This window comes from Podarcis melisellensis (genome assembly GCF_964234715.1).
Source record: "Podarcis melisellensis genome assembly, chromosome: Z".
Classification (NCBI taxonomy): domain Eukaryota; kingdom Metazoa; phylum Chordata; class Lepidosauria; order Squamata; family Lacertidae; genus Podarcis; species Podarcis melisellensis.
Window position 1 is genome coordinate 31,062,706 of NC_138547.1, and position 23,405 is coordinate 31,086,110.

At 48.0% G+C, this 23,405-nt stretch overlaps 1 protein-coding gene and 1 pseudogene across 11 annotated transcripts in view; one reads left to right on the forward strand and one right to left on the reverse strand.

The window, feature by feature from the left end:
- LOC309362013 (putative G-protein coupled receptor 34) overlaps positions 1–23,405 on the reverse strand; it is a 302,268-nt gene that overhangs the window by 114,429 nt on the left and 164,434 nt on the right. For 3 of the 10 annotated variants that reach the window (XM_081897465.1, XM_081897469.1, XM_081897471.1), the window contains one exon: positions 2,883–2,995. The exons of 5 other annotated variants lie outside the window; for them this stretch is intronic. The gene's annotated coding sequence lies outside the window, so the exon portion shown is untranslated. 2 more of the 10 variants (XM_081897475.1, XM_081897474.1) reach the window with 2 other exon arrangements.
- LOC309362048 (DNA-binding protein inhibitor ID-3-A-like) lies at positions 18,928–19,779 on the forward strand (annotated as a pseudogene). The gene is made up of 2 exons: positions 18,928–19,368; positions 19,434–19,779. The product of its transcript is annotated as a DNA-binding protein inhibitor ID-3-A-like (transcript).

The window sequence follows — 23,405 nt, forward strand, 5'->3', positions numbered from 1 at the left end:
ATGTCTGCCTGGCACGAGGGGCGCACTGCTTCAGGGCGCCCCGGCGTCGGGCGGCAGGCTACAGTCCGCAGCATGGGGAACCCTCTGTTTCAGGGCGCCCCACGCGCCCCCCGGGTGCGCAAGGCTTGCCAACACGAGCGCAGAGCACGGGGCGTCCTCCGAAGGGCGCCCCGTGCTCCGCGTTGCCAGCTGCCGCCCACAAGCCTTGCGCTCCTGGGGGGAGATCCCCCGGGTGCGCAAGGCTGGCCAACACCAGCGCGGAGCACGGGGTGTCCTCCGAAGGGCGCCCCGTGCTCCGCGCTGCCAGCTGCCGCCCGCAAGCCTTGCGCTCCCGGGGGGAGATCCCCCGGGTGCGCAAGGCTTGCCGACACCAGCGCGGAGCACGGGGCGTCCTCCGAAGGGCGCCCCGTGCTCCGCGCTGCCAGCTGCCGCCCGCAAGCCTTGCGCTCCTGGGGGGAGATCCCCTGGGTGCGCAAGGCTGGCCAACACGAGCACAGAGCACGGGGCGGCCTCCGAAGGGCACCCCGTGCTCCGTGCTGCCGGCTTCCTCCCGCAAGCGTTGCGCTCTCGGGGGGAGATCCCCCGGGTGCGCAAGGCTTGCCGACACCAGGGCGGAGCACGAGGCGTCCTCCGAAGGGCGCCCCGTGCTCTGCGCTGCCAGCTCCCGCCCGCAAGCCTTGCGCTCTCGGGGGGAGATCCCCCAGGTGCGCAAGGCTTGCCGACACCAGCGCGAAGCACGGGGCGTCCTCCGAAGGGCGCCCTGTGCTCCGCGCTGCCAGCTGCCGCCCGCAAGCCTTGCGCTCCTGGGGGGAGATCCGCCGGGTGCGCAAGGCTTGCCGACACCAGCGCGGAGCACGGGGTGTCCTCCGAAGGGCGCCCCGTGCTGCCGGCTTCCGCCAGCAAGCCTTGCGCTCTCGGGGGGAGATCCCCCGGGTGCGCAAGGCTTGCGGACACCAGCGCGGGGCGTCCTCCGAAGGGCGCCCCGTGCTCCGCGCTGCCAGCTGCCGCCCGCAAGCCTTACGCTCCTGGGGAGAGATCCCCCGGGTGTGCAAGGCTTGCCGACACCAGCGCGGAGCACGGGGCGTCCTCCGAAGGGCGCCCCGTGCTCCGCGCTGCCAGCTGCCGCCCGCAAGCCTTACGCTCCTGGGGGGAGATCCCCCGGGTGCGCAAGGCTTGCCGACACCAGCACGGGGCGTCCTCCGAAGGGCGCCCCGTGCTCCGCGCTGCCAGCTGCCGCCCGCAAGCCTTACGCTCCTGGGGAGAGATCCCCCGGGTGTGCAAGGCTTGCCGACACCAGCGCGGAGCACGGGGCGTCCTCCGAAGGGCGCCCCGTGCTCCGCGCTGCCAGCTGCCGCCAGCAAGCCTTGCGCTCTCGGGGGGAGATCCGACTCGCCCGCCTCCCTCCCACGGCACACCAGGCAACGTCTCGCGGCACACTAGTGTGCCGCGGAACACCGGTTGGGAAACACTGCCCTAGGCCAACCCCAACCTCTCTCACCACCAAAGGAAGACAAGCGAACAGCAAAGAACCTGCACAAGCAACGCTGAAACAAAACCCCACATATATTAAGTAAAATAGAATCACCCCCACCCCACCCAGACTCATCTTTCCCCTCCTCCACCTCTTTCCCCCTATTCTTCCTAATGTCTCAACAAATGTGGGGAAAATGTGTTACGTGGGGGGGGATACAAGACAGAGACATTGCACATACCTTTGTAAATCAAGAAAATCTTTACAAAAATACATTTTTAAAAAACAAATGAAACTGACCTGTAGAAAATGTAACTTGAAAAAAGAAACATTGCACATACTTTTGTAAACCAAGAAATCGTTAATAAAAAAGACATTAAAAAATATTTACAGTTTCGCCACATTTCAGAAACTCAGGAAGAAGGATGGGCATGTGTGTGCTTCCTGACCCTCTGAAGATACCCAGCCTCATGTGCCCAACCCCAGCTGGAAGGCCGGCCTGCCTTAGGACTTTTCAGCAGAAGCTCCACCTGCCTGGAAGAAGGCCCACAATGCCACCTACCTTGGAGGGCCACTGCTTCATGATGGAACAGCTTCATGATGGAACAGGCCATGGCTTGGGAGTTCCCCTCCATCTTCCAGAAGCACTGCATCAGGCGTCTTGGGATACATCCCTGCTAATACAGTCCTGTGAGAAGAACGCCAGGAAACGTTCTGCTAGCACGAAGCCTGTCCTCTAAAGGGAGAGGCAGAACCTATGGTGCTCAGAGGCTTGGGGCGCTTTGGCAATCTAAAAGAGGAATATTGGAAAAGCTCTAAGGTGGAATCTAGATACACATAAAAAAAACCACTAGTAAAACACATATTTAAAAAATAACAGAGGCTTTTTTCTTAGGTTTGGTAGGAGAAGAATTACCGAAGGATAAGAAAGTACTGTTTATGTATGCGATGACAACGGCAAGAATACTACTTGCCCAGGGATGGAAAGAAAAAAGAGCCCCATCAAAAGGAGAATGGATAATGAAGATGATGGACTATGTGGAGATGGCAAGGTGGACCGGGAAAATCAGGCACTAAGAGTTTAACCAATTTACTAAAGAATGACATACCTCTAAAGAATATAGTAAAGAACACTGTAAACATTTTAAAATGTTGGCAGGATTGACATAGCACTTGTAATTTAAAATAACAAAGGATAAAAATGAAGTACCATAATTTGGATAAATGCAATTAGATGCAGTTTAGAAAGGTACTGATATGGACTATGGTGTAATGTAAGTGTGTGTGTGTGTGTGTGTGTGTGTGTGTAAAAAATTGTGATTTTTCTTTTTGAAACATTGAAAATAAAAATTTTTAAAAAATACTTTTTTAAAGTGTTTTGAAAAATATCTTGAATTTGCCATGAGCTCACCCTCGCCATCTAGTGTCTAGCTGGAACCTGTGCCAAGGTGGGCAACCAAGATGATCACGGGTCTAGAAACCAACACTTATGAGGAACAGTTGAAGCAGCTGGGTATGTCTAGCCTGGAAAAGAGGAGATTTGAAAGAGATATGATAGCCATCTTCAAATATCTCAAGGGCTGTCACATGGAAGATGGAGCAAGCTTGTTTTCTTCTGTTCTGTGGGGTAGGACTCAAACCAATGGCTTCAAGGTACATGAAAGGAGATTCAAACTAAACATCAGGAAGAATTTGCTGACAATAAGAGATCTTTAGACAGTGGGACAGCCTGCTTTGGGAGGTATGTGGGCTCTCCTTGCTTGGAGGTTTTTCAGTAGAGGTTGGGTGGCCATCTGTCATGGATGCTTTAGTTGGGATTCCCGCATTGCAGGGGGTTGGACTAGATGACCCTTCAGGTCCCTTCTAATTCTATGAAATCCCCATCTGATGGGTCTGTTGGTATTCACAATCTGCTTTTAACAGTCCTATTCTTAACAAAATGAATAACAGAAAGGGCTTATAGGAGAACCATGGTGAATGGTTTGAACAACTCCCAGCAGGTCCAGTCAGGATGATGGGCCTTGTGGGAGTTGCAATCTGAAACACTTGGAAGACACAAACTTGGTGAAAGCTGCTCCACAGTGAGGCCTCTGCTCAAAAGAGGATCCCTTCTCTGTCAGAGCCAAGGTGTATCTGTCCAGCATGCTGCTTCCATCAAGGACTAACCTGATCCCCCTGGATGTTCTTAAGTGGCTCCCCAGCAGTTGGTATTCAGAGGTAGACTGCTCCTTCAACAGGAAGTTCTATTTGGCTATTCAAACCACTGATCGGCTCAGCCAAACCCAGGTTCTAGAGAAGGCTTCGCCAACCTGGTATAGCCCAAAACATCTCGGGGGGGGGGGTGGCACGATGTTGACAAAAGTCCAATACAGGGTGTATGTGAAAAAAATGGCATTATTGCACTTTGAATGGAAAAAATCTAGGAGAAAAGAGGGGAAATGTTTTCAAATAGCACCTTTAACCCAACAGAGCAAAACGCTTGCTTTGCCGCCAGGTACATAAGGGAATGCAAGCAGGACGTTTTCGTAAGATCAGCCGTATCAATGGAACAACTTCCCTAGGAAGAAAATATGCAGCTTTCAGAACTTTGAAACAAGTTTAGAGAAAAAGCAAGTTAGAGGCAATGGAACCAGAAGTTCTAAAATCCTGCAAGACTTGCAGAAAGTGGGTAGGAAAATGTTTTTCTCCCTCTCTCATAACACCAGAACTCGTGCAGGAACCAATGCAGGAAGATTCAGAGCAGATAAGAAAGTACAGTGGTGCCTCGCAAGACGAAATTAATTCGTTCCGCAAGTCTCTTCGTCTTGCGGTTTTTTCGTCTTGCGATGCACGGTTTCCCATAGGAATGCATTGAAAATCAATTAATGCGTTCCTAGGGAAACCGCCTTCAGACCAGGTCCGGGGACAGTCTGTCCCCGGACCTCTTCTGAAGGCTGGGGGGCGGGGACAAGGGCTTTTCTTCCCACCCCCAGCATTTTAAAAAACCTGGGACAGCGGAGGACTTCTCCGCTGTCCGGGGCGATTTAAAAGCCCCTGGGAAGGCAGGCAGGGGGGACAAAGACTTTCGCCCCCCGCCCGCCTTCAGAAGGTGTTCCCGCCCCCCGCCCGGCTTCGCAGCAGCGCTACGAAGCCCGGCGGCTGGGGCAGGTGTTCCCGCCCCCCCACCCCGCTTCGGAGCAGCGTTCCGAAGCGGGGTGGCTGGGGCAGGTGTTCCCGCCCCCCGCCCGGCTTCGCAGCAGCGCTACGAAGCCCGGCGGCTGGGGCAGGTGTTCCCGCCCCCCCACCCCGCTTCGGAGCAGCGTTCCGAAGCGGGGTGGCTGGGGCAGGTGTTCCCGCCCCCCGCCCGGCTTCGCAGCAGCGCTACGAAGCCCGGCGGCTGGGGCAGGTGTTCCCGCCCCCCCACCCCACTTCGGAGCAGCGTTCCGAAGCGGGGTGGCTGGGGCAGGTGTTCCCGCCCCCCCACCCCGCTTCGGAGCAGCGTTCCGAAGCGGGGTGGCTGGGGCAGGTGTTCCCGCCCCCCGCCCGGCTTCGCAGCAGCGCTACGAAGCCCGGCGGCTGGGGCAGGTGTTCCCGCCCCCCCCACCCCGCTTCGGAGCAGCGTTCCGAAGCGGGGTGGCTGGGGCAGGTGTTCCCGCCCCCCGCCCGGCTTCGCAGCAGCGCTACGAAGCCCAGCGGCTGGGGCAGGTGTCCGGGATCTCTTTTGAAGCAAGCGGCTGCGGAGAGACGCGATCTCCACGCAGCCGCTTGCTTCAAAAGAGGTCCGGGATCTCTTTTGAAGCAAGCGGCTGCGGAGAGACGCGATCTCCCCGCAGCCGCTTGCTTCAAAAGAGGTCCGGGATCTCTTTTGAAGCAAGCGGCTGCGGAGAGACGCGATCTCCCCGCAGCCGCTTGCTTCAAAAGAGGTCCGGGATCTCTTTTGAAGCAAGGGGCGGTGGGGAGAAGCGATCTCCCCGCCGCCCCTTGCTTCAAAAGAGAAGACCCGCTGTCCCCGGGGCAAGCTTCGTTTTGCGAAGCAAGCCCATAGGGAAATTCGTCTTGCGAGGCAACTCGAAAACGAAAAAACCTTTCGTTTTGCGAGTTTTTCGTCTCGCGAGGCGTTCGTCTTGCGGGGTACCACTGTATTTACAGAAGAATGTAAGAGGAGTCTACTGGATCTGGCCAATGAGCCCCCTACTCCATCATCCTGTTCACAGTGACCACCCAGATGCTCCTTAAGGGAAACCCACAAACAGGACAGGAGCGCAAGAGCAACTCTGCCCTCCTGCGGTTTGCAGCAGCTGGGATTGAGAAGCATGCCCGTCCTGCCCATGCAAGCAGTGCTAACGGGCAGGGAGGCTTCTTTCCTGTGCATTAGCTCTGCCCATGCACAGAGCAGCCCTGTGTCTTTGGCTGACATCTTGGTGGTCACGGTGGGAACAGGATGCTCAACTAGATGGTCCCCCTTTGGCCTGGTGCAGAAGGCTCCTCTGACATTCCTATACACTGCTGCTGAAGACAAGTTGCCCGTCTTGCCTCAGAACATGGTCACTCCATCCCTGTAAGGGAGGGAGAAATATAATGCCAGATGAAAACTCAAACCATCTTAGTCAGCTCAACAGAAAAGTCCTGGCAGGAGAGTTCTCTACTCCCAGTTCAGCCATGGAGAGCCCAGCAGCAGCCAGATATTGAGAGCCTTGCCACCCAGGAGCACATGCCAGCTTTCTTCCTGGGCACATTTGACAAGGCAGGATATCCCACTGAGCACTGCAGGACTCAATTCCAAGTCAGCATGCACAGGATATGGACTCAACAGCATAGCTGCACTGCAGAAAGTCTCTCTCCAGGGCCAGGCAGGCTGCAGCACTTCAAGGACTAAGGAGAACTAAGATGCTGGTGAAAGGCAGCCCTTAAGATTTCTAGAGACTTGCGCCCCCTAGTGACAAAAGTTCCTGCTCCTCTGCAGCTGCTCTGGGTTAGCAGTTAGGCTCTAGGGGAAAAAAACCACTTCAAGGAAAACCAAGAACACAACATAAAGAGGAGCTGTGTTGTACCAAATCTGACCACAGGTGCATCCAGAGTTCTGTACTGACTGTGAGGAGCCCACCATAGTATCAGACAAGGGGACATTCCCAACCCTACCCAAGGAGGCCAAGGATAATCCTGTGGAACTTCTGCCTGCACCTCACCTACCCCATAGAAGCTGCTATGGCTTCCAACCTTACATGTGCAGTACCCAAAAACGTTTTTCCCTCTAAGTGTACAGAAAAGCGTGTTGTTGTTTTTTAAAAGGAAAGAAAATATCATAGAGCAGCAGGATAATCCTACACATTTTTACCAAGGAGTAAACAGGCTTTGCTCCCAAATAAGAAGACATAGGATTCATCTAACATCCATCATAACCAACGATAACTGAAAAGAACCTCCATGGCCAGAAAAAATCTACCCTACCCAAAGAGCCAGGGATTGCCCTGTGGAACTTCTGCCTGCACCTCACCTTCCCCACAGAAGCTAAAGGCACCAAGGAGGAAGGGATGGGACGTGGAGTGCTCAAGCCCAAAAATGGAGGGTTGGTTGGCGGAAAACGCTTTGCGTCCTTTTTTGCGCTGGAGTGCGCGCGGCCAACACAACCCACCAACACAACCCACCGCGCCAGGCGCTGCCCTCGCCACCAACGTGCCCAGGGCGGGAAGGGTTCCGCGCGTCAACTCAGCCTGGCCACCAGAGCCAAGCGGGACTGCCCTTCGCCCCAGCATGCCCTTGCCAGGAGAAGCTTGGTCGGCAGGCAAATCCCGCTCCCCCACGCTGGTCTGGGACGCGCGGCGGCTAGTCCAAGCCGGGTCCCGGCGGCACTCGGGGCGGGACGGGGTTCCCTGCGTGGGGGCGCCTGGCTCCCGCCCCCTAAAAATCGCGCGATTGGGACTACCCTCCCCCGGCCCAACCCCACACGCCACTGCCCATGTCCATACACACGTGCTCTTCGCAGTTTCAGACCCGACTCTTTCCCCAGCCCTGCCTGGAAATCCTGCGGGTAGAGTAACCCTGGCCTCTCCCCCCCCCCCCCACCGCAAAGCTCTACCTCCGCGGAGCAGCCCTTCCTCCTGAAACCAAGGACCCAAGGTCGAGGGCCAACCCGACACATTCCCAAAGCCACAACGAAGTTGCTTGGCTGGGCGAGGCGGCTACCCAAATCCCACCACCCGAAATGCCCCCCCATCCGCCCCTATCGCCAGCCAGAACCCTACCTACCCCAGGACTCTCCGCCGTCCCGCAGCACGGATGCGCTCCGCCCGGATGCTGAGCGGAGCCAGGAGCGCACCCTTCGCCAAGGAGGAGGAGGAGGTGCAGCAGCGAGCGAGCTCCAAGCACCCCTTGCCACCCTCCCTCCCGCAGCGCCAGGCAGATGGAAGTAGAGAAGACGCCGAGGACGCCCCAGGTGTTAGAAACAGAGATCCGTAGCCCCGCCCCCTGGCCAGTTTAAACTCCAGCGAGTTAAAGGGACTCTGCTTCCCAATTTCACCCCCCCCCCACGGGGACCACACACCCTCCAATAAAGTAAACCCCCTATATCTTGCGAATACACGTGTATTCAAGCTTATAGCCTGGTTCCCCAAGGAAATCCAAAAGACCCCATGGCCGCCAACTTTTCAGCCTCCTCCAGACCCTGCCTTGAGAGTTGGCTCCCTAACAGGCTCCATTGTTTCCCTTTCTGTCCCTGGAATTGTCACCTGCAGATTTCTTTCTACCCCTGCGTTTCCCTTAAAGGCACAGGCACACCTGGCAGGCCGAAAGACAGCAGGTTAGCGAAGGCTGACTTAAGCATGCAGGTGGGAGCCACAGGCACAGCAGAAAGATACAGGAGCTTTGGCAAAAAGCTATAATCTAAAACATCCGGCGTTTTGGGTGGCGATTCTAGGAAAGATCAGCTGTCCATCTAGGTCTTCTAACCAGCAGTCACACAAACAAGAATTAAGCACGCAAAAGTTTTCTGCTTCTTATTCGCCTCTCTGCCCCCCATCTCAGCTAAACAGGAGCAGACACTACGCAGGTGGGAGAAGGTGGCACTCTGCACATTCTCGTATTCATTGGGACTTTGGGACCCTGGCTGAAATTACTTTTCAGCACACACTTACTTGGGAGTAAGTCCCATTGGACTCAACAATAGTAATTGTGATTTTAGAAAAACTGCAGTGTTTAGAGGAGTGGCTGGTTTAGCAGACTTGGCCGCCACTGTGTGCTACAATGATGGAGTTCCTGGTTTATTTTAATTGTTGCATTGGTGACCAGCTGAAAATGAAGAAGGCTCCAAGCCTTGACAGAAACATGCTAGGAGAACAAATGAACTTTGGACACATTACCCACGTTGGAACAAGAGAGGGCAAATTCAGGAACAAATGAATTCCAAAGGAGGCTACAACAATAATTATCCTTCAACTGCAAAGGTGTAAGATGTCTGAATGAGAGAATGAAATGCCAGTTTGGGGATGTGATGCTTTGAAAGCAGCTGGCTGTAAGGAGGAGAACTGACCAATTTTATTTCATACATCTTTATATTTTTATATTGAGACTACTGATCTGCTAGTAAGGCTGTGAAATGCTAAATTTAATGCCACCTCGTTTCTGTGGAAGCCTGTTCATGTTGGAGATTGAATCTTGACATAACCATTTAGCTATAGCATCATGACCACAAATTGTTGTCTAAAAGCAGCACTGAAGATGGTAGCTACATTTTAATGAACAACTCGACTAAAAATGCCTCAGGTTTTGTAGTTCTGCTGGGGGATTAGAGAGACTAGGTTACACTGTTTTAAATTAAGAAATTAAGTGACTCACAAACTTTGGCTCTCATAAAATAAAAACCTTCCAGTAATAATCTTGAATTAAAAATCAAAAACACAAATCAATAGTAATTGTGAAGCACCAACACTTTCTGAACCCAGGTAAAGGTAAAGGGACCCCTGACCATTAGTCGTGGCTGACTGTGGGGTTGTGGCGCTCATCTCGCTTTATTGGCCGAGGGAGCCGACTATCTACTATCTACTTGCACTATTTATCTACTTGCACTTTTTTTCGTTTCGAACTGCTAAGTTGGCAGGAGCAGGGACCGAGCAATGGGAGCTCACCCCCTCATCGCGGGGATTCAAACCGCCGACCTTCTGATCGGCAAGTCCTAGGCACTGTGGTTTAACCCACAGAGCCACCTGCGTCCCATCTGAACCCAGGAAGGGCACTTAAATTCTAAGAATTAACAAAACTTAAAGTTTTGTTAATGTTTAAAGTTTAAAGTGTCCACTGTTTCTTTGCAAAAGTGGAGGATAGGGAGAGAATCAGAACAGGTAAGGGCCACACTACTTTTCACTCTTTTAATTAATCTGAAGAAGCACAAACTTGAGGAACATCCACTATATAAAATCATGCTTGTCTTCTGAACTTTTGAGAGCTGATCTAAGACATTTTGCTGAGGGAAAAGGAGTGGCCAGTTTCTTCTAGCACACAAGGCAGAAAGCAACAAGACTCATGGGTAGGCAAACTAAGGCCCGGGGGCCGGATCCGGCCCAATCACCTTCTAAATCCGGCCTGCAGACGGTCCGGAAATCTCTGCAGAATGTGTCCTTTTATTAAAAATTCATCTCCAGGTTATTTGTGGAGCATAGGAATTCGTTCCCCACAAAAAATATAGTCCAGCCCCGCACAAGGTCTGAGGGACAGTGCTCTCCTGCGCCTTGTCCATAAAACATCTGATAATAATAAATTAAAATCAGGAACAACCCGTTGCCCCTCTCAGGGCATCTAAAATCAGTTCCCTGAGGCAGCCCTCCTATTTTGATGATCAGGAACCAAAAGGTAATACTCCTCGGCGCCTCTATGCCAATAAAACGTTCCTCCCCTTCCAGTTCTGCCGCACAGCTGTTTAAAGCACCACTTTCCCCTGAAACGTAGCAGTCTTGCTATTCTTTTTCTGCAGCACCCCATGCTCCCATTTCTAGGAAGGCCACTTCAACTTCATCTAGTGCTCGGTCACTGGGCAAGCTCCTGGGCAACCTCTATGGGCTCGCTGACATCCCTGAGGTCCATAGACTATGCTGCCAACCACAGGGCAGACGATTTCCGCAAGCTGAACAAGGAGAGGGAATTCCACTACTCTGTCATCCGGTTGAAGCTGAATCACATGGTTTCCATGCTTCCTAGGAGGGGCAATGCGGCAGAAAACTACATAGGATGCCACCCAGTGAGGTGCAACTTAAAGCCTAGGCAGCGGATCAGCAAGAGCCTCATAAACCTCAGAGACTTTGCACTGTATACATCATATGACTGTTTCTGAGAAATAGGATTGTGAGAGCTGGCACACATAATTGCCATACAGGGGGTGCTGCTGGCTTGGCGGTGGTTGTTTTTTTAACTTGGCTGCCCAGCCATCTTTGTGATACTGCAAGCCTTTCTCAGGCTTTGCCATGCCATGGGGAAGAATGGTTTGGAATACCAACCAATATGCACATTATACCTTGTGGGCACAAAAGCAGCCATCACATGGAAACACCTTCACATTGCTCTTTGTGGCTTACATTTTGTGAGCGTCATAAGTGCTCCAGCCTTCACTCTTGGTCAATTTTGTACTGCCCTAACAAATGTTGCTTTCTAGTGCTTTTTTGGTTTAAGAAATCACATGCTAACCTGATTTTATCAAGGAACAATAATATTAGCTGTTTAGAAAGTGCAAAAACAAAGTGTTTGCAACTGTGATTGTAGTAGTCACCTTGTAAAATATAAACATTGAAAGTTTTGGCACAGTTTCTGTATGCACATCAGCTATATTTATAAATAAATCATCATCATCATCATCATCTTTATACCCCACCCATTTAGCTGGCTTTCCCAAGGGACTCTGGGAGGCTTACAGCATATCTAAAAACATCCAGCATTAAAAAATCTCCTGATACACGGCTCAGGAGATCGAGAGGGAGAAGGAAGAGAAGGCAGGAAGGGTAACCATGTCAGACCACTAACTCCTCGAAATACAAATGTCTTCCGGGTAGATTGCCCATAAACTCCACCCTTGGTCCAACACGGTTACCTCTTCCACGCTTAGCTAATCTGTTCCTCCTTCCCTCTCTGAGTAAAAAAACCTATACCTTTTCCCCATAAAAATGTTTAACTTTAACATATAAAATACATACTAATATAAGCAACATCAAAATACCAAAAACCAGTATAATCACAGGGTGCCAAGCCAAATTTAAAATGTTGGTCATGGTAGGGTTCTATCCTGAAAAGATGTCCCACCAAAGGTGTGTGTTTCAATCCTGAATATCCTGAGTGACTCTTCTTAGCTTGGCTTGTTTTGCTACAGCAATATTAGTACTTTGCATTATGACACATTCCAAGTTTTTCCGCAATCTTCATGTACTTTCTCATTCCTTTCCTCCAAGCAAACTGAATCCCTCGCAAACACCCCATCAGATACCTGCAGCCACACAACTCAAACCCTGCCAGCACTGAACTTTTCAGTTACTTCAACCACTCCACATTTGCTGAGGGTGCATTTGCATTCCTCTCAGCCAGGAATGCCTCCTTCAGGAGGTACAATGACACCATTTGCAGCCACTGGAATCAGCCAGCAAGGGATCCACAAGAGCCAGATTCTGGACTTGAAGAATCCCAAGCACATTTATCTGGGTTTTTCATTCTCTCTGCAAGAGGAGAGAAGTGAATGGCAGTGCTACATCTGGCGCAGTCATTAGGGAGGTGCATTCAGGGATTAAACACCAAAAAAAGGAAGGGATACTAACAGTCAGAAAGGGTGCTCTGCCTGAAAAGCAGCAAAGAGCTGGCTGCTCCGTCCTGTCCTGCTTCTGCTGCTGGTTTTGGGTTTGCTGGAGAAATATCAAAACTAAAGGGAAATCTCATCCAGCCTAAAGGAAAATACCTATCTAGAATGTATAATCTCCTCCACAATTCACACCCTGCCATCAAAGAACTTTTGTCTCACTTAAAGCGCTCTACCTTTTCTGAGGATGCACACCCCAGAACACATAGGGACAGAGGAAGCTAAAAGGACAGGCCACACAACAAGCCAGTGACTTCTGTCGTGCAGGTAAATGTTTTGGATGACCCAGACCTTTTTTCAAAAGGGGGGGGGGAGAGGAAGAACCACTGGAATACTGAGATGAAGAGGAGGAGGAAGAAGAGGAGGAGTACGACAAGATTGGTAAACACAGAATACTTTCCATTATTGAAGTTACAAGAGATGCACTCTGACAGAATGAAAAGCTTAGTACAAAAAAAAAGTTTGTAGTGTGTGGGTGTTCACCTATGTTGGTGCCTTGTTCAATCTCGCTGCAGAAAAGAGGGGGGAGAGGATACCCTGCTAGATATATAGATATACGGATTAATCATTCTCATATATATATATATATATTAATATAATATAATATAATATAATATAATATAATATAATATAATATAATATAATAATTAATATAATATAATATAATATAATATAATATAATATAATATAATATAATAATATAATATAATATAATATAATATTTGGAGGGACGGGGTGGTGGTTGTGGGGCTCCTATTGATCCGAGAGTAGCACGGATTTCATCTAGTTGTAGAAAATGAGTGAAAAGAACATGCAGATCGTGGAAAAAGTGGAGTTGTTGAAGTAGCTGAAAAGTTCATTAAGGGCAGGTGTGAGCTGTGTGCCTGTACCACCTGATGGCATGTTTGAAAGAGAATCCGTTTTGGTGTAGAAAGGACTGAAGCGTACCTATTGCTGATGTATGTACAGAAACTGGGAACTCCTGCAATTTTATTTCTCTAGCATAGAGGAAGGGGGGGTGTGATGATGGGGGACTGTGGAAATCACCCCTCTGCAAATGGCGACATAGACCAGCAGAGCACGGAGGACAGGGGGAATCTGGAGGGCATGGCAATTGCCACCAGACCTTATATAAACCATGGATAAAATATAAATATCTACTGGAACCTACAAATCCTTGGTGCATTTCACCCATCAAAGCCTTTGGTGTTAAGAAGAAATACATGAAGGGAAATTGGGCAACATAGAAAAAGCTATTAGAGTTAGGAATTAATAAATTAAGTGGAAAGGACTTTGAAATCCATATATATTTAACAGGCTGGCTCCAATATTTCCAACTGAATGAAAGACAAGGAGAATAGGGTTTGCTGGAGAAATATCAAAACTAAAGAGAACTCTAATCCAGCCTAAAGGAAAATATCTATCTAAAATGTATAATCTCCTCCACAATTCACACCCTGCCATCAAAGAACTTTTGTCTCACTTAAAACGCTCAACCTTTTCTGAGGATGCACACTTTAGAACACATAGGGACAGAGAAAGCTAAAACATTCTGCAGATTGCTCCCAAATGGCAGAACATTTATTAATATATTTAAAGATATATTTATTTTGAAAGTTGTACTATGCTGCACTCTAAAGAAAAGAACTTTAAATGTGAAACTTTAAATTATGTATTCATCTCATGGTATAAGTTATTTAGTAGGTTTAGCTACAGTATATGAAATATTAACCTAATCAACTAAAATGCTGACATGGGTTTATTTAAATTCTGTTAGTACTCTTTTTATAAGGGTACTTTCAATACTTTTTAAAAAGCTTTTGATCTTAAAAATGCTAGTTTATACAATGATTTTGCATTGAAAATAAAATAATGTGTTGTTGTTTTTTTTAAAAAAAAGAATTATTGGAAAACACAGATAATAAAATGCATTCCCATCCGGGTTGAATCCTGGCCATGGAGGTTCAATCCATCCAATATTGAGGGGACCAACATCCCCCTTTGGGTTACTGTTATGGGGATGCAAATGACAGCCACCATCAGCTGCAAGAGACACACGCCATAGGTAGCCAAGCGGGACATGCAACAGAAGTGGAAGGACACATCTCGGTCACATGGAGAGATATAACTTCACAGAGAAGTGGGACTAGCAAGGGAAATGGCCCGCTAGTCGTGGATGAGGGAGAGGAATGGGAAACATTCAGTGTATCCATCTGTAGATCATTTGCATGCTGCAGGGCTTCACACAATGTTTCTAAACCAATAAACAAAAAATAAATAAAAAGTTTTCTTCATGGTAACATTAGCATTGTATACAGAAACAATGGGTTTCTTTCATATCTTGAAGTATTGGTTTATTTAAGGTAGTTGTACCTTGAGCTTGTTTGGAGGTTCTAGCAGGGGAGCGCAGCTATCGTATACCCTTGACCGAAGAAGGGTACACTCCTTCTATCAGGGATGGTCGTCCTCTTCCACCCGCCTAGCCAGCCAGATCAGCCGAATCAACCCTGGCGATCAATGGGGTGACAGATGTCGCAGCCAGATTGGCCTCACATCTTTCCCTCAACTCCCCCTCCACGTTGGCGAGGCAGTGGGAAGGACGGAGCTCGGCGCAGCAGCAGCAGCAGCAGCAGCACGGTCATGGGAGAGTTTCATTCAGCACGTGGAGGGAGCCCCACGCGCGACAGCTTAGCGGGCTGCACTGCTCCCGCTCAGCGGTTCACCGCCTCGTCTCCCCTTTCCACGGAAGCTGAGACTTCCACGTCCTTCATTGAGAAGAAAGAAGCCAGCAGAGCAGGATTAATGCAGAATTGTTTCTGGTGGTCTTCTTATACAAAGGCTGCCTTCGAGGGTGGGGGAAGAAGGAAGAAAACAACACCGTGCTTATTTAATGAGCTGTGAAATGAAGCGCTGCTGCTGCTAACCTCCCAATTCCTAGATTCATCTGCTCTTCATTGTGCTTAATATATATGTTTCTGCACTGTGCATTTAGAAGATCCCAGAAAGGAATTCAAAACGGCTGCTGGGGAAAGACCACCAAACATGCCTACAGAAACACTACAGACAGGTAGCATGGTGAAACCTGTCAGCCCTGCCATCACTTTCACTTCAGCCGTTCCACTCCGCATTCTAAACAAAGGTAGTTGTACTTTCCCTCTCCTTTCCTTCTGAAAAGCTCAAAGCAGCTAACAAAAAATCAAACCAATTGAGAATATTTGGTAGGAAAGCAGCAGCAGAGATAACCTCCCCTGCTCATTTATTTGCTTCCATTTTAAGGGGGGAAGAGAAGCATGCATATGTGAAAAGCAATGTTGTCCAATGAAATTTGATATTGTGTCACACCAGGCCCACAGATTTTTCAAGAAAAATTTAATGGTGCATAGCAGGCTATCAGCCCGTGTGTAGTTCAGATTCTGCAGTTTGATTGCCCCCAAATGGCAGAAAATGCAGAGTGCTCCTTGCAGGCGTGTCTTAAAATTTAATACCATGGGGCTCCAACCATTTGTGCCATATGACCAAGTAAGGCATCTTTCCAACTGCAGCAGCCCCATTTCCTATATAAAAGATGGAAAAAACACAGTTCCATGGCAAAACAAGTAATGTAGTGTGAAAGAAACATGGGGGGGTGGACAGAAGCCCTAAAAGAATAATCAGGAAAACCAAAACAATAATCACCACATCTAAGTACAGCCCATGATGCAAAACCATTAAATTTTTCATGCCCCTGCTATTTGCAGAATCTACTGATCCCAGCAGAGCTAAATCTCTGCTGAGGACTTGTTGCCTCAGTTGGTCAAAATCACCTGCTGCAGGTACAAGGTAGGGCATAGTGACCAGACCTTTGATATTTTTTTTTTTGAAATAAAAATTAGAAAAAGAAAAAGAAACCATTTGCAGCCACTGGAATCAGCCAGCAAGTGATCCACAAGATCCAGATTCTGGACTTGAAGAATTCCAGGCACATTTATCTTCATTTTTCATTCTGGCCAATCTGTTATTTTCTTCCAACGCCCTGAAAACAAAATTTGCCGGTGGGGGGGGGGGCGGCGGTGAAAGCAAGCCCACTTTTTGATAACTATCATATGGCTGTATTAAACAAGAAGAAACTTTGCACAAGAAGAAATTTTGTGGGGTTTGTGTGAGAGACTGGGTGGATTATTATTATTTTTTAAAGCTCTGAACACTCAGATTCTTCATGCTAATTTACTGGTCAGGAGATTTCTTACTGAAATCACACACTTCCAACTATGCAGCAGCTTGTGACAAATGTGGACTGATCTGTCGTTTGCTCAGAAAAAAAGGGCAACAAAAAGAACAACAACTTTGCATATATGCAGCTTGTGTGTATATTTTGGATTATAGTTTTTTAACAACATTTTTTGGGGGTGAAGTGGGGGTATATGGGAACCTATAATATCATTTATAATATAATCAGTTAATTGCGTTGTATTTAAAATTGAGTTTTAAAAGTAATAAGTCTATTATTTTTGTGTTTTTTTACTTTAGTATTGTAATGTATATTTTGTGTTGTGTGTGTTATATGTTATGTTTGTGATAAATGATGAAAATAAATTTTAAAAATTGGGGGGAAGAAGTTAACCCATCAGGTGGGGAGAGCCGGTTGCGAGGGACATGGGGAACCCTTGCACCTTTTCTGCAGGGCTTGCACGGCCCCCATCTGCATTGTCTGCAAGAGGGCGAAAAAGCACAGCGAACATGAATTTATTAATCTGGACCAGGCTTCACAGTGGTTGAAGCAAATAGTCCAGTTTCTGGTGCAAGAGAGACGAGTGATTATGGGATTGAAACTGGCTGAAGAAGAAAGAGCCAGGCATATCCGGCGGAGCTAGAGGAGGAGAAGAACAAGATCATGGGTGCTTTTGAGCAGATGTGCAACTTCCTGGAGGAGCTGCAGCGCTTTTGGCTGACCGAGCTGGAGGATCTGGAGAAGGAGATGAAGAAGAAAAAGGAAATAAATATCATCAAGCTCTCGGAGGATATCGCCGGTCTCAGACGCACAGAAATGGAGAAGAAGTGCCACCTGCCCGCTATTGAGTTCCTGAAGGGCATCGGGAGAACGGTGACTGGTTTCAGGAGTTGAAAAGAAGGCGGACACTGCATTGGAATCTCTCCAGGCATGGAAGAGAGACTCATAATTTACACTCAGAAAAATTCATTTCGGAAGGATACCATGGAGAAATGCAAAGGGCTACCGATGTAGGCACTGAACAAAGTGAGTGTCACTCTGGAGCCAGGAACAGAACACCCTTTTCTTTTTATAACATGAAGAGTTTGAGAAGAAGAAGAAGAGGAAGGCAGGACACACTGGAAAACCCTGGGAGATTCGACAGCATGCTCTACGTGCTGGGCCATGCCAAATTCACCTCAGGAAGATATTGGTGGGAGGTGGTGGTGGAAGAGGAGGAGGAGGAAAGGGAATGGGCCACCTGGACCGTAGGGGTTGCAAAAGAGTCTGTCAGGCGCAAAGGCTTTGTCAGAATGCTTCCTTCTGAGGGGATCTGGGCCATTGGGAAGGCAAAGGATGAGTCAGCCTCATCTGATCCCTTCTGGGCTTCAACCCACCCTGAGCAGACCCCTTTGAGCTTGACTTATGAGCCCAGGAAGATCCGGGTGTCCCTAGACTATGATGAGGGTCATGTGGAATTCTGTGATGCCCACACTAATGGCTTGATCTTCAATTTCCAACAAGCCTCATTCTCTGGGGGGAAGGTCCAGCCTTTTTCCCATGCTTGGTGGGGAGTTGGTCTGAAGTGTTGATTCCTGGGGACGATCCTCACCGCTCTCAGCTCTGCCACCCCTACCCTGAGAGGAGGTGGCAGCCTAGCATTTTCTCCGCAGCGTTATGAGTTTGTGGGTGCCAGACATCCTAAATTTCTGGATCCAGCACATGTTAGAATTAAATCTGTGTGTGGTGTGTTAGAACTGGATGCCAGACAGTAGGTTTAGCAAGCATTAAAATACAAGCCAAGCCAGCTTCCCCATGTCGGGAAAGTGCCTGGGAGATGAGCCATGGCTCCCACACCATTATTTTGTACAACTTTATTTTGTGCAACTGAAAAACTTTAAAATGTTAATAATAAAAGAACTACATGGTGGAAGGAAGAAAAGAAGGAAGGAATGGGCCACTAAGAAAAGTCAAGGAGAATGGGTTTCTGGACCAGATATCTGTTGGGTGGGACCCCTGCTGCAGTTCTGAGTTAGTTCAGAAAACAAAGCAAAGTTTGAAAGGAGAGTCTTTACAATGGGTGACCTAGGGGGAAGAAGTTGCAGTCTGGTAAAGGCGGCAAGCTGGGGAGAGGGTCAGAGCACGATGGTTGATATTATTTTGAATCCTAAACTGCAGCTATGGAAGAGTTTGTTCTTTGAAAAATAAAAAATAAAAATCCTTTAAAAAAAAGAAGAGGAAGAGGGGGAAACAACCAGGTGTACAATGGAAATTGAATAATATTGTATAAAAAGGATAATATAAGAGCATTTAGTTAGAAGACTTTGAAATTGAGGTAAAATAATGTAAGCAGAATTAGTAAATACTTAAAGAACCAGAAGGGAAAGTTGAGGGGAGTCTTTGGGTGAGGGGAGAACTGGATTTTATTTAATCCTTTTCTCTTCTTCTGTTTAAAATGATTATGCTGATTTTAACATTGTATGACTGTAAAACCCAATTTTAAAAATTTAAAGAGGAAGAGGAAGAGGAGGAAAACTACCGCTCAACTTTATGATCAGTAAAAATATTTGCTACTGCAAAGTTAGCATTTCTGTTTTTAAAATATATACATGGGGCTTTTTTGCAAAGAGAAGCATTTTCTGCGTGCACACAATAGAGAATCAACCAGGCTGGCAAGCAAGGGGCAGTATTGATCTCTCTCTCTCGAGGTTGCTTGCTTGCTTCTCCCGCCTTAATGAAGGAAATCTTGCCCTTCTGCAAATCCCTGCTGGTTTCTCCTCCTTCATGGCCATGAACGGAATCAGCCCCGTCAGATCAGTCAGGAGCTGCTAGGAAGCAAGCTGTGTGCTGCCTCTCTGATCAGAGCCTCACCATCACCCAGGGAACGAACAGAAGGAAGCCCCTCGGCCAGTGACTCCTGCTGCACAGGCCTTCAATAAAATGTGATGAGTCTTGCCAAAACAAAAAAACCAGAGCCCGGCTCAGGAGGAGCCCAAGAACCTCCTTTACAACATGAATGACTGCTACTCCAAGCTGCGCAAGGAGGTGCCCAGGATCCCGCAAGGCCCCAAAGTCAGCCAAGTGGAAATCTTGCAGCACGTCATCGACTATATCTTTGACCTGCAGATTGTGCTAGAGGAACAGGCAAAGAAGGGGCAAGATCCGCCCACAGCTGAGACTTCCCTACTCTCTTTAAAAGCTGCAGAGTGGGCATCCGAACTTTGCTCAAAAGAGGAGAGGAATCTCTGCCACTAACCTCTTAAAACAGACTGCAAGTGTGGGATCCTGGCACTTGGTTCTCTCCAGTGAGACAGGAGATAGAAGAGAGACGTGAATAGGGGAAAGGATCAGATGTTTTAACCCCGTGCATCTTGTAATGGAGAGGACTCCACCATTCTCTTCCAGATAAATTGTAGAACATGGGTCTCCGATTTGGAAGGAGGTAGACTCCACTGTGGGAGCAGGGCCGGGATGGGAGAGTGCTAGAGTCCTGTCTAGTCATGTTATATGGGATCAATTCCAATCTGTTATCTCTTAGGATGCGGACAGGCTGCTTGGACGAGTGAAACCAACCAGCTGTCTTCTTGATCCTTGTCCATCCTGGCTGATAAAAGCAAGCCGGGAACAATGATGTCCTGCACCAGGCCAAACAAGAAGCGAATGAGTACCGCAGGCAAATTCAGAGTCTCACCTGTGAAGTGGATGCACTTAAAGGAACTAACGAATCCCTTGAACGTCACATGCGAGAGATGGAGGAGAACTTTAATCTTGAAGCTGCTAACTACCAAGATTACGCGACTCAAGGAAGTGATACAAAACATGAAGGAAGAAATGGCTCGTCATCGGCATGAGTACCAAGACCTGCTGAATGTAAAGATGGCTCTTGATATTGAGATTGCCACCTACAGGAAACTGCTGGAAGGAGAAGAGAGCAGAATCACAATGCCCATTCCGACTTTTGCATCCCTGAACCTGACTTGTCCTGTTCTCAGATTGGAGACAGCCTCCCCCCTCTTCCTCCCAACCTGTAGAAGGAACAGACTCAAATTCCTCACCTCTGGACCCCTCAGCAAAAGTCCAAGCTACAACCCGAGGGTGAAGTGCAAACCTCAAGCCCACAAGTCATGTGCCCTTAACTAAGTTTTACAGTCAGAAGCTGCTATCTAAAGAAGTATCTCCCATTTCTAGGAAGGCCACTTCAACTTCATCTAGCACTCGGTCACTTTCTTCACTGTCTTCCCAGTGCTCCTGGGCAAGCTCTACGGGCTCGCTGACATCCCTGGGGTCCATAGACTATGCTGCCAACCACAGAGCAGACGATTTCCGCAAGCTGAAGAAGGAGAGGGAATTCCACTACTCTGTCATCCGGTCCAAGCTGAATCACATGGTTTCCATGCTGTCTAGGAGGGGAAACAAGGCAGAAAACTACATAGGCTGCCGCTCAGTGAGGTGCAACTTAAAGCCTAGGCAGCGGATCAGCAAGAGCCTCATAAACCTCAGAGACTTTGCACTGTATTCATCATATGACTGCTTCTGAGAAATGGGATTGTGAGAGCTGGCACACATAATTGCCATACAGGGGGTGCTGCTGGCTTGGTGGTGGTGGTTTTTTTAACTTGGCTGCCCAGCCATCTTTGTGATACTGCAAGCTTTTCTCTGGCTTTGCCATGCCATGGAGAAGAATGGTTTGGAATGCCAACCAATATGCACATTATACCTTGTGGCACAAAGGTAGCCATCACATGGAAACACCTTCTCTTTGTGGCTTACATTTTGTGTGTGTCACTTGTAAGTGTTCCAACCTTCACACCTGGTCAGTTCTGTACTGCCCTTACAAATGTTGCTTTTTTGGTCTGAGATATCATAGGCTAACTTGGTTTCATCAAGGGACTATAATATTAGCCGTTTAGAAAGTGCAAACAGAAAGTGTTTGCAAGTGTGATTGTAATAATCATCTTTTTAAAATATAAACATTGCAAGTTCTTTCACAGTTTCTGTATGCACATCAGCTATATGTAATAAATAAATCATCATCATCATCTTTATACCCCACCTATTTGGCTGGCTTTCCCAAGGGACTCTGGGGGGCTTAGAGCATATCTAAAAACATAAAGCATTAAAAATCTCCTGATACATGGCTCAGGAGATCGAGAGGGAGAAGAAAGAGAAGGCAGGAAGGGTAACCATGTCAGACCACTAACTCCTCGAAATACAAATGTCTTCCGGATAGATTTCCCATAAACTCCACCCCTTGGTCTAACACAGTTACCTCTTCCATTCTTAGCTAATCTGTTCTTCCTTCCCTCTCTGAGAAAAAAAACCTATACCTTTTTCCCATACAAATGTTTACCTTTAACATATAAAATGCACACTAAAATAAGCAACATCAAAATACCAAAAACCAATATAATCACAGGGTGCCAAGCCAAATTTAAAATGTTGGTCATGGTAGGGCTCCAGCCTGAAAAGATGTCCCACAAATGGATTTTTCATTCTCTCTGCAAGAGGAGAGAAGTGAATGGCAGTGCTATATCTGGCGCAGTCATTAGGGAGGTGCAATCAGGGATTTAACAACAAAAAAGAGGAAGGGATCCTAACAGCCAGAAAGGGTGCTCTGCTTGGAAAGCAGCAAAGAGCTGGCTGCTCCGTCTTGTCCTGCTTCTGCTGTTGGTTTTGGGTTTGCTGGAGAAATATCAAATACTCTTATATACAACCCTTTATCCCCCTGCTTCTCTCCCCCCCCCTTTCCATCAGAAATGCAGTGGCAAAGGTCTAAATAAAAACCCCAGGATGAAGCGCAAACCTCAACCCCTCAGGCCATGTGTCGTTAAGTAAGTTTTAGAGTCAGTGGAAATATTTGCTACTTCAATGGTACTATTTTTCTAATATAGAATCACAGGGTTTTGCACAGTTTCTGGGCTTTTCTACACCAAGATTGATTTCTCCCTCCTTTATTATATTTATTCCTCTCACCATAACAGGTTCCCAAACAAATAAACAACTGTTCACCAAGAGGAAGCAACCAGAATGATTGGCAACTCTAACTAGAGCAAACTAGAGCAAAATCCTCAGTTTTTTTAAACCACATTTTAAGCCAGCCTATGGGACCAAACAATTAATTTGGCTCAGGGCACAGGCAGCCGAGTGGGATATACAACAGATGTAGATGAACACATCTAGGCCACATTGAGAAACCTGACCACACAGTGCCAAGGAAATGGGACTGGCCAGCGAGGCAAAAATGGAGGAGAAATTGGAATGTTAATTACCCCCCCCCCCAAAAAAAATAAATCTGGGGCAAACTGGTGGAGACGATAGTGGTGGGGAAGCTACAAGAATTATTGTTGGGTTGTTGCTATGGGGGAGCAAATGACAGCCACAATCAGCTGTAAGAGACGCATGCCATAGGTAGCGGAGCGGGACATGTGACAGATGTGGAAGGACACATCTCGGTCACATCGAGAGATGTAGCTTCACAGAGAAGTGGGACTAGCAAGGGAAATGGCCCGCTAGTCATGGATGAGGTAGAAGAATGGGAAGTTCAGATGTGTAGTTCAGATTCTGCAGTTTGATTGCCCCCAAATGGCAGAACATTCAGAGTGCTCCTTGCAGGCTTGTCTTAAACTTTAATACCAGGGGGCTCCAACCATTTGTGCCATATGACCAAGTAAGGCATCTTTCCAACTGCAGCAGCCCCGTTTACTGTATTGTTTCTGTTCAAATGAGAGGGGGTGTTAGGAAAACGTTCTTTAAGAAACAGATAAAAGTTCCTGGAAGCTTTAAAATGGGTTCCAGAATTTTCTTTAGTGCCTAGGAGTGGCACTCTAGGATTGATTCGTGTCCACTGGAGGTGCAAATAAAGGGAGGAAGTTGCAGGCTGCAATGTCCGTACAAGGAAAGCACACACACACCAAACACACACAACACACAAGACAATGTGTGCTGCC